The sequence below is a fragment of the Suricata suricatta genome, chromosome 13 (genome assembly GCF_006229205.1).
Source record: "Suricata suricatta isolate VVHF042 chromosome 13, meerkat_22Aug2017_6uvM2_HiC, whole genome shotgun sequence".
NCBI lineage: Eukaryota > Metazoa > Chordata > Mammalia > Carnivora > Herpestidae > Suricata > Suricata suricatta.
The window spans coordinates 18,615,597-18,627,189 of NC_043712.1; positions in this window are offsets into that span (position 1 = coordinate 18,615,597).

The window sequence follows — 11,593 nt, forward strand, 5'->3', positions numbered from 1 at the left end:
GGGAAGGCTGCTGGTACAGCAACTAGCATTAATTCATGACAAATCCCCATCCCTCCACCACCCTGGCCACCCCTGACCCTTTGCAGGCATTCTGTTCAGTGTTGAATGAAGGAATGAGCACCACCTCTGTGTCAGGCTCTCGGATTCCGAGGTGGTGTCCTGTAATCTTCCTCTTAGGTCGGGATGTCACACCATTTATTCCTTAGACCAGTTTCTCAACCTTGGTCATACTGACATTTGAGACCAGAAAATTCTTGCAGGGAGCTGTCCCGTGCGTTGTAGGATGTTTAGCAACATCCCCGTCCTCTGTCCACAAGGTGCCTAATTAGCACCACCACCCCCTGTTGTGACAACCAAAACCGCTTCCAGCTGTTGCCAAGTGTCCCCCAGTTGAGAACCACTAGATCCTATGATCTAAAAGGACAAATTATATATCACTCTCTCCCAGCAATCCCTACCCCACCAACGCACACACCACACATCCAAGAGACAATGGGAGAACAGGGACAGGGTAGCCACGATCAACACACATGCTTAGAAAGAAGGGGGCACCCACAGGTCCTCCAGAAGGACTTCAGGATGGCTCCTGCTCTGAGTGAGGGACTGTGAATCTCCTCTCAGGGCAGCTCATGCTTGTCCATTGCTATGACCCTTGGGTCCACCCTTTTGGAGCCATGACCTTCCTTGGACATATATGAAGCAGGTATTTGATATTACACACTCCTCTTGAGTATACTTCCTTAGTTTATTTTCTATTCATGGAAGGTTGGTATCCCAAGGGTTGTTTTGAGCCCCAAAGATTTCCTAGAGCAGATTCATGGTGTCTTGACATTGTATTTCACTCGATAACATAACAGGTTTCTAATCTATCTGTAGTGACTGCGGCCAAAATTCTTTTTAAGATATAGTTCTTAGGGTGCCTGGGTGGCTCAGTCAGTTAAGTGTCCAGCTTTGGCTCAGGTCATGATTGTCATGGTTCTTGAGTTTGAGCCCCATGCCAGGCTCTGTGCTGACAGCTCAGGGCCTGGACCCTGCTTCAGATTCTGTGTCTCCCTCTGCCTGCACCTCCCTCGCTCACTCTCTCTCAAAAATAAACATAAAAAAAAGACTAAGAAAATTTTTTAAAAGATGTAGTGATATAGTTCTTAAATCTGTCTTTTTCCTTGATTTTTTACTTATTTACTTTTCTCTCTGTTAAGCTAATGGCACTTACTAAGAGACCATATGGAAAATTCAATGAAGAGGCTGCTTTTCTCATCTTATTCTTCCCTGCATCATTTTTCCAACTGATAGGGTCTCCTAGGCTTTTGCCACTTAAATCCTTCGTGAATCCTGTCACTTATTGTGTGGTCTTTAAAGCAGTATGCTATTTCAAGTTCAAGGCCTCACATTTATGGACTCTCTCTACTCTTCTAACTTCTGCTCACCATCCACCTAATAATTTCCTGAGCTCATCTCACTCCTGTAATTTCTCACCAAATGCAGCCATGTTATTTGAACACGCCAATCTTCTATTTTCCCACCTCTTGCCAGTGGGATGGTGAGTTCCATGAGGACAAGGTCTACCTTTCAAGTCATGCCAGGCAGCAACTTTGTAAATAACCTTGCTACCACCTCCCTGGGCCTCCATCTCTTCGGTGCCAGGTTCAGTTTCCCATTCCTTGTTCCCCAATCACTCAGCTAATGTCATACATCTGATGTTTTTGTTTCGGAGTCCACTTCTTGTCCCAATATCTGCATCAGAATAATGAACAGCAGCTATCAAAACAGACAAACCCTAAAATTTCAGTAGATCAATACCATCAAGGTTTATTGCTCACTTATTTAATATCCAATGAAGATAGGCTCCCCTTTTCCATTTTGGAGCTACAGAGGAGCTGATTGCTTCTAGATCTCAAGCAATAAAAGACATGATTTTTCAAAGGCATTGGAGGATAAAGACCCAGTAAAACCTTGGCCAAAAGATCAAAATGAAAATGTGTTGCCTCTCCCTCTCTCTCTTTTGTGGCCTTGGCAAACTTGGTGAACATATGGTTTATATGTAGCTGTAAGGTGGAGGGCCATTCATGGGTACAATCACCTGGTGCCCCCAAGAGCATCACCTCCCTCAACTTTCTTATCCAATACTGGCTCTCAAAGGTCCAGAGACATATCAATAAACTTGGGAGCTTCTGCATACAGGGGACTAGCTTAGCAAGAGTGCTGGAGATGTCAGTGTGGGAGAAACCAGTTCTGGGAGACTGGGTCATTGTTCACAAATATTCGATGCCCCTTCTTGGGTACAGAGTTCCCTTCCCCAACCTCTTGGACATAAGGCTGTAGCCAGTGCAACATGATGGTAGATGACACATGTTACTTCTGGTGGAAGCTTTCAAGACCAGCACATGGGGACTCACATTTTCTTTTTTCAGCCACCATGATCAGCCACATTTTAGACACAGCTGCTTCTCAGTCTGGTTTCCAGGGGAATGGAAATCAGAGTAGTGGTCCCAGCCTGCAATAGACATACAGAGTGAGTGAGTGACAAGGAGTCTGTCTTTGGCCAAAATCTACTCAGGCTTCTGTGAATTCTCTTCTCAACTAGGCTCAACTAGCTTTAGTGTTCTTCCCTACACTATCCTGTCTTAGCAAGAAACCTGCCCAAATCAGTTTAGCTAGAATCTTGCTTCCTCCATATCTGATCACTCTTGATGCCCAGTCAGGCTCTTCACCATCTCGTAGGTCACATCTGTTCACCCTGGCTTGCCTTCCATAAGAATCCCGTTAGGTCAGCCTAGACAGAATCCCCTTCATTCCTGCTATTTCTTCTTAGTAATTTGCCATCCACTGATCCCCAGCCTACTCCTGAGGTTATAGATTTTCCACTTGCCCATGCTGTCCTCAGAGCCAAGTGCAATGTCTGCGAGGCCCCAGTGAAGTGGTTCCTACATCCACCGTGATAACTCCTGTTGAATAAAGTCTGCCTTCCCGTCCTTTTGCAAGTGTCTTGAATAACTTTCTCTTGAACAGTTAGAATATTATTTTTTTCCCTCAGTACAAGAACTAAACCTTTGTTCCTGAGATTCTGGGATCATCTGTTATTAGGAAAGAACTGAGCCTGTGTTGCCACTAATCCCGGTGAAAGAACCACAGATGATTGCGAAGAAGAGAGAACACAGTGGGAACATCCATCACTCGAAGCCCTAAGTGGAAAAGCAGCACTACATCTTCTCATGTGTCGCTCCCAAACTAGAAGTCACAGGGAGGTAGTTCAGCCTGAGGAAGAAATTTCTGAGGGTCCATATGGAGCAGTTGGTCATTGGATGTAACTGCAGAGGGGCAAGCAGGGGAGAGGGGAGAGGATGGGATGATGGCTAAGATGCTCTTATAGAGAAAGTCTATATTGTAGGTGACCTTTCACCCCAGGATTTCCACCTGCTAGTCAGGAAAACACAGAAACTTAGGAACAGCCAGCACCTCAGCCAAGCCAAAGAACAAATCCTCCCAGGAAGGCCCACAGGGCCAGATGTAATTCTTCTCAGGGGGTTCACATGTATTTCTCCACTAGACACAGCTATCCATTGTGTGTTTATGCTACATCCCTCCTCCCTCTCTGTGTGTCTCTGGTTCTTTCTCTCACTACTGTGGTTTCCATGAGTCCCTGGATCTCCAGGATGTTATCTCTCTATGTCTCTGTGTCTTTGTGTTTTTCCTTTATTTTTGTGTCTTTCTGCCTCCATTTCTGTCTCTCTGTGTCTATGCATCTCTTTTCCTCTTTACCAGCCCCCCATCTCTCCCTCCCCTGAATGCATTGCCTCCATCAAGGTACCACTCAGATGTTTTCTGATGAAAAATGGCCCCCTCGACACCAGCCCTCACCACAGCTGGTACTAAAAGCATCCACTTGCTCAGCCACATCTTTAGTCTGATTCTTTATTACCATTTCCTTTTCATCTCTAGAGTAGAGCTCCTCCCCTAACCAGATATTACTCATCTACAGCCTCAAGGTCTCCAGCTAAAGCTTTGTGTTCAACCTCTTCCTTCTAAATTCCAAAATCTTCATCTCTGGCTCTGGTTCCAGGACACTGCCTTGCCCTCTTTTCCTGCCTGAGCCCTCTGTCCAGCTCCATAAACATTCACCAGAAAGGCCATGACAAGGGTGTGGCCACTGTGAACTTTATTGGGTACAAAGGGTGGAAGTTTAAAGACTCCAAATAGAATGTCCCTGGCCAAGGACACCCACCCTGGCCTAAGGAGCTGCCCAGCCCTCTGCCTCTCCCTCATTCCTGCTCCTCCCCCATGAAGTCCTCTGGATGCTTTTGATGGCTCCTGCCTCATGGCTTGGCTCTTACCCTGACCTCCACTGGCCACACCCTCTACGCATGGCAACATGACAGGAAGGCAGAGAAAACAGAGCACAGGCTCAGGAATGTGGGAGTCTGAGTTCAACATCAGATCCAGCTCTGCTACTCACTTTTTTGGGTAGTTTGTGTCACCCCCCTGTTGTCTGTTTCTTACTCTTAGGAACTGAAGTCATAGTGCCTACCTACTATGGTTGCATAAGAATCAAGTAAGAGCATGTATAGAAATCTCCAGATGCAGAACTGGAATAAAGATGATGACCATGTAACATGTATTCCATTCTCTCCCTTCATCCAAACCCCAAGCTCCTCCTCATCTTCCAGGCTGACCTGCAGCTAATAGGCACAGGGACAGAAGTACTTATCACCTGCCACCAGTCTCCTCTGATAGGTCAACAGACATGCAGTCGGTTGCTATTTACTTTGAATAGTCCCATCCCTCCATTACCACCCTTCCCACTCTCCTCCCTCCCTTCTCCATCCAGGAAGCCCACTCAAACCCCAAATGTAAGCACCCCCTCATCTCTGAACCTACCACCCCCCAACAGTGATACTCCGCCTCCACTATGAGTCCCACTCACTGGGCACTGATGACAAGGTATAATGCATAGTGATCCCCCAAACATTTATGTAGCATCTGCTCTATGCCCTGAATTTGAGAGATCTGGCAATGAAAAAGACATAGTCTCCACCCTTGAGATGTTCACAGGATAGTGGGCGGGAGAGCTATATAAATAAATCATGACAATGCAGTGTGATAAGACTTCAGTAATTGAGGTGTGGGCTGGACATACCGAGAGGCGAGAGCTCTACATTTGCCTGGGGCTGCTACTTCATAGCTTAGCCCTCTGCTCCTTTATTTTAAAAACCACTTGACTCAATTCAGCATTAAGAGTCCATTGTGTCTATGTTGAGAAGTATTGGCTACAACCATGGACCAAACAATAGAGGTCTTCAAGCCTTCAAGCTCCGATCTGGGTCACATCTGTATCTCCAGTTTCTGGTTGAGTCTGGGCCACAGAGTAGGTACCTGAGGAATGAGGGGATGGCCACTCTCACACCCAGACCTCAAACCCAGCAGCATTCTTGCTGGAAACTGAGTAATAATGTGAAGGCCAGAGAAGGGAGAAAGTAAAAAAAAAAAAACAGTCTGGTTGTTTGGCCAAGACTTCTTGGGCTCCATTTTGCTTGCTCTGAACCTGCAGGCATTCTGTCACTGCCTGAGATACCTTTCTGCCTTTGCACTTCCTCATTTCACTCCTGGACCTTGGCCAATCCTTTGTCCACCTGAGCACTCTTCTCCAAGCTGTAGAGTGCCATTTATCCAGGGACAGGTCTCTCTCTATATTTTTACCATAACCAAATGATTGACAAGCATACAAACATAATTTCAAGGCCTTTTTAAGGGAACACTTTATGAGCTCTAACAGTGGGGTCTGGTTCAAGGCCTTATTTATCTGGCAACAACAGCTGCCTGGACCAGAATTAAGAACTAAGGAAATAAATCAATAAGAACTTCTTTCTGTGAAGCCAAAACAGACACCCTGAAATCCGTGTACTGACACTCACCCACGTGGTTCATGAGAACATCTTGTCAGGACACGAAAAGCACCCACTGACACTGACTCTTATTTCTTGTTTGGTTTTGGATCTCAGAAGGAGAGAACTGGAATGGTCATACTCCTTGGATCCTGTCACACTGTCATTGTCCCATGCTTGGACTGCTTTTTATTTATTCAGTTAATTAGTTATAACATTATATGTATTATAAGTATATAACACTATCATGACATAAAGTGAAAGCCAGGATCTTGTGGGGTATCATGTGACACCCTTTGAAACCCCTCACAACCACTCCTAAACTGCCCCAGCTCAGGGAATCCATCCTCCCGAGTCCTGTATTTATCGTGGCTTTACTCTCCTTTGTAATTAGTTGTATCTGTACATATTTGTGTGTGCGTGCACACATGTGTGCAAACATGTATGACTTTTAACCTTGTATAACCTTTGCTGTGTATGGTCTTTGGGAACTCTTTTCCACTTTATATCATTTTGCTGAGACTCATCCTTCTTGAGGCCTGTTGTGTTTCTCTTTCCTTTGAACAACTGCGCAATGCTGACTTGATTCACCACCTTTCCCAGTGAAAGGAATCTGGTGCACATCCAGGGTTTTGTTACCATGGCAAGTGTTGCAAGGAAGGTCCTTGGAGGCACCTCCTGTTGAACGTTTGCTAGCTCTCCTCTTGGACATGTGCTTAAGAGGGGCTGGGTTGGTCCTAATCTGCGAGAGAATTTTGGTGAATCTAAAGGGCAGCTAGACCTAAGCAAAGCAGAGAGAAAGAGGGCAACTAGGAAAAAAGGAAAAGAAGAGAAGATTCTAAAAGCCTGACTTGAGGGCATACTTGATGTAAGAGCCATGCTGCTCTTTGTGATTCAATGGCTGCAGAGGACCCTGACTCAAACTTAGTGATGTTCACAGTGTAAACTGGAACTATCCAGACATGATTAAATCTATGTGCACACCCCACTAACATGAATGATGGCACTGTTTGGGGAAAATACCCAATCTTGGCAAAGATGAGGTGATCAGTGTTCCCACCTCTACAGAGGCTGGGCCTCAACTGTGTTCTCCTCTGTCCTAAGGATGCCCTTCCTGGGCCTCCATGCAAGACCCAAAATACAGCAACAACAAAACAATAACAAAGAACTATTTTGTTGATAAATTAATAAGAAACAATCCAAATGCATTCGCTGTGGGAGTTGTTCAAATGAACTCTAGTACTTCCATTTGAGAGAAGGTCTATGCCGCCCTGAACAATTTTCTTTCTGGAACGCTGCTATTCAGGGAGATGCACAGAAAAGAAATGGAGTGTATAAAGTGATGTCTTGTTTAAAAACTAGAAAGAGAAGAAAGGAAAGCATAGGGAATTAATTTGGAAAGAAATCCTCTTGTCAAAGGTCAATACTGGTTTCGAGACAGTTGAGAGCAGGGGTCAGAAAACTACTGCCCACAGGCTAAATCCAGCCAGCCCTGCCTTTGTATGGGCTGCACACTAATCTGTGTGAGAATTTTGGTCCTATTTGGGGGCACCTGGGTGGCTCAGTCAGTTGAGCGTCCGACTTCGGCTCAGGTCATGATCTCACCGTTCAGGTTCTGTGCTGATGCTCAGAGTCTGGAGCCTGCTCCGGATTCTGTGTCTCCCTCTCTCTGACCCTCCCCCGTTAACCTCTGTCTCTCTGTCTCTCTGTCTCTCTGTCTCTCTCTCTCTCTCTCTCTCGGGAATAAATAAGCGTTAAAAAGAGAAAAGAGAATGGTTTCTCATTTTCAAAAGGTTATATAAGCATCTATATGATAACTTCAATTTTGCTCCTCTGTTCATAAATTCTAAAATACTCACCATCTGACCCTCTACAGAAAAAAGTTGGCCAACCGCCAGTTTAGGGATTGTAGATAATTGTTTTCCTCCCTTTTCCTTTCTTTTGTTCCTAGAGTCAAACTATGTTACTTTTATAATCAGAGGGGAAAAACTGTTTTACAGCTGTAAATTATGTTTTAGAAAGCTTTCCATTCAAAATGGTTGCAATTTTTTAGGTTGTCCCTTAGAAGCTGTGTGTCAATCCCTGAAACATTCTTTTATCAGAGAGCTCATCTCCCAGGAGAACCAGAAAGGGGAGGCCGTGACACCATTCCAGGAAGGTGGAACTCTGCCCTGGAGGAACACTCTTTCAGGAAGCCTGTGGATGTTGCATAAATCAAAACACGCTTAGATGTCAAGAAGTAATTCCTGAAAAAATAACCACTTTTCCCAATTTGGAATCCAACAGGGACAATGTCTGCCTCCCCATCCAGCTGCCCATGCTAATTATTCATTGCACATCCTGGGAAAATTGCCATGGCACAGTCTGGAAAGAGGGTTACTCTGCAAACAAGGGTGGAGGGGAAAAAACCAGCGGACAAAGAAAAGACACAGAGAAGCATAGAAACCCTGAAAACAACCAGAAGCATCCTCAGCAATCACAAAGGTCAGCTCCTTGGTTCCATCCCATTTTACAGATGGGAAGAATGAGGTGTGAAGCTGGATACGATGTACAGTCATGTTTGTCTCAGTAAGACCAAGAGCTGTAAAAGACACCAACTCTCACCATCTCTCTAGTAAATGAATTTCCTCTAAAATATTCCCAAGAAGTGGTTGTTCAGGCCAGTGTGCACTCATGGGACAGACAGCTCCCACCTTTAGAAACATGTGTGATTAGTCATGGAATGGCATTGACATAGCCATAAGGTTAAGTTGAAATATGCCTCTCAGTACCTTCCACTCATTGGCCTATTTCAACTCTGCGTGCTGCACAATCCAAAATTCAAAAAGCTCTAAAAATCTGAAAGTTGTTATAACGCACTTGGCAGCAAAAGCTGACTTGAAAGGGTGTGTGTGTGTGTGTGTGTGTGTGTGTGTGTGTGTGTAGTCCTTACCTATCCCACTCAGTGTGAGTGTGTTGGGCTGCAGAAATATCTCTGTATTTGATTATAGGGCGCTATACCCTATAATTTCAAACCCCACTGGGAGTGTTATGTAATATAAGGCATGTGGAGGGTATTATTCAGGTGAACCACATGAAATTATTATTATTGTAGGTCAAAGCTGGTCAGCTAATGGTCAGGTATAGCTAAACTTAATGCTTTTCCAAAACCTGGCACCAAAAATTTTTAATTAAGAAATTAAGGACCTGTAATCAAGAGGAAGCTCCAGTTTAGCATAATAAGCGATCATTGCTCTGTCAAGAAAGATTCTCAAATTGATTTTCCACCCAAGCCTCTGCCTGAGACCTCAAACTTATCATCCACGGCCTCTTTGTAATGTAACCTCTGCTTAGTTGTCTAAAAAGCACTTTAAGTGGTGCACATCTTGATCTGAACTCTCATGCTTTTTCCCATCTCCACTAGTAGCATCTTAATCCTTCCAATGTTCCAACCAAGAACCTTGAGCCCAAACGTTTCTCTTCTCTTTCTCTCTTACCCTACATCCAACTGGATGAGAAGTTATGCTTACTCTACTTCAAAATATATATGGAATCTACCATTTCTTGTGACCCTTGCTGCCCCCACCTTGTCCGATCCACCATCTAACCTCACCTGGATTATTGCAATCGTTTCCAAACTGTTCTCCCTGAGTCCACCCTTCCTTTGGGCTACTCTTGACACAGCAGCCAGGAAGATTTTTATGAGACTAAATCAGAACCTGCCACTCCTCTGCCCTACATATTCCAGCACTTCCCCACCATACTGAATGAGAGCCAAGTCCTACCCATGCCCAGAAGCCCTGCATGGCCAGTCTCCTCTGATACTGCTCTGACCTCGTTTCTCCTGGTCTCCTCCCCACTCACTGCTCCAGTCTTCCCGGCCACCCTGATGCTCGTGAAACACAGCTGTTTCAAGGCCAGGAGAAGTCTGCTACAAGACATCCATGCCTTCCCTTCATCTGTGGTCTTTATTCAAGCATCTGGTCACTGCAAAGGAGGGTTTTTCTTGCCACCTTACAGTAAACTGTAACTAATGTAATTTCCTATCTCCCTTTCTGGTTTTTTTTTTTTTCTCTAAAGCTCCAAGGGCATTTAATATGCTTAACTTATTTCTGTTAATTACTGGCCATCTCACTCCACTAGAACATACGCTTTGTGACAACAAGGATTGCTGTCTGTTCTTATCGCAGCTTTATGCGTAGTACCCAGAACACTATCTTGCACATAGTTGGCACTCAAGGGCAATAACTCATTATTTCTCTATAAGCGATTTACCTTCTGCCTTGAAATCCACTGAGAGAGAATCAGGAAGGAAATGAGAAGTGATTTTCACAGCCAAACCAGATGTCTGTATCACTAAACAGGTTACAGAAGGCAAATGAGTGCATGAAAAGATGTTCAACATCGTTAGCCGTCAGGGAAATGCAAAGTAAAACCACAGCGAGATAGCACCAGACACCTACCAGAGTGGCTAAAAGGAGAAATCGTGATAACACCAACTGCTGGAGAGAGAATGCAGAGAAGGATGTTGGCTATTTCACGCATTGCTGGTGGGAAGCAAAACGATACCAACACTCTAGAAAAGAGGGTATGGCAGTTCCTTACAAAACTAAACAGGTGCCTACTGTTAGGACCCAGCAATTTCGCTCTGGGCATTTACACCAGATATGAGATGGAGCCACATTCATACAAAAACCTGTACACCAATATTAATAGCAGCTTTGTTAACAAATTAGTCCATCCTGGAAATAGCCCAAAAGTCCTTCAGTGGGTGACTGGATAAACAAACCAGGCTACATTCCTACCATGGAATACCATGTGGCCATCAAAAGAAATGAACCATGCATTGATCATACAGTGATTTGAATGGACCTCAAGAAAATTGTGCTGAGTGGAAAAAAAATCCCATCTCAAAAGTATACAGACTACATGATTCCATTTATATAACATTTGTGAAATAACATGATTATTGACTTGGAAGGCAGACTCGTGGCTGCCAGAGGGTAAAAGAGTAAGGAGAGTGGGAGCAGTGGCTATCCTTCATAACATGGGAGTCCTGGAGACGGTACTTTTCTGGGTCTTGACTGTGGTGACCATCACATACATCCGCACGTGTGACAAACTACACAGAAACTAAATATATCTAAACAAATGCATGGAATCTGAATATCAATGTCAATGTCAGTTTCCTGGTAGTGAGTGACGTTATGCTCTCCTTATGCAAGACGTTGCCTTTGGGGAAAACTGAGTCAAGGGCATGCAGGATCTCTCTGTTTTGTTTCTTGCCACTACATGTAAATCTACATCTAACCCACCTCAAACAGATATCCGTAGGTCCAGGCCCTAACACTCTTACTCTCTTCTGATAAGACATTCTCCAGGGCACAAACTCAGAATCCACTGAATTTTAATTTAAACAGACATATCACAAGCTTAGTTACCAGGTTCTGTAAATAGCCAGGTATAGTAAAGTGAGGCAGGTCTGCTAGAGTTCTCAAGGTCACACAACTGAGGGACTAAAACCCACACCTTCAGGGGCGCCTGGGTGGCTCAGTTGGTTAAGCCTCTAACTTCAGCTCAGGTCACCATCTCATGTCTGTGGGTTCGAGCCTTGCATTTGGCTCTGTGCTGACAGCTCAGAGCCTGGAGCCTGCTTCAGATTCTGTGTCACCCTCTCATTCTGACCCTCCCCTGCTCACACTGTCTCTCTCTGTCTCTCAAAAATAAATTTAAAA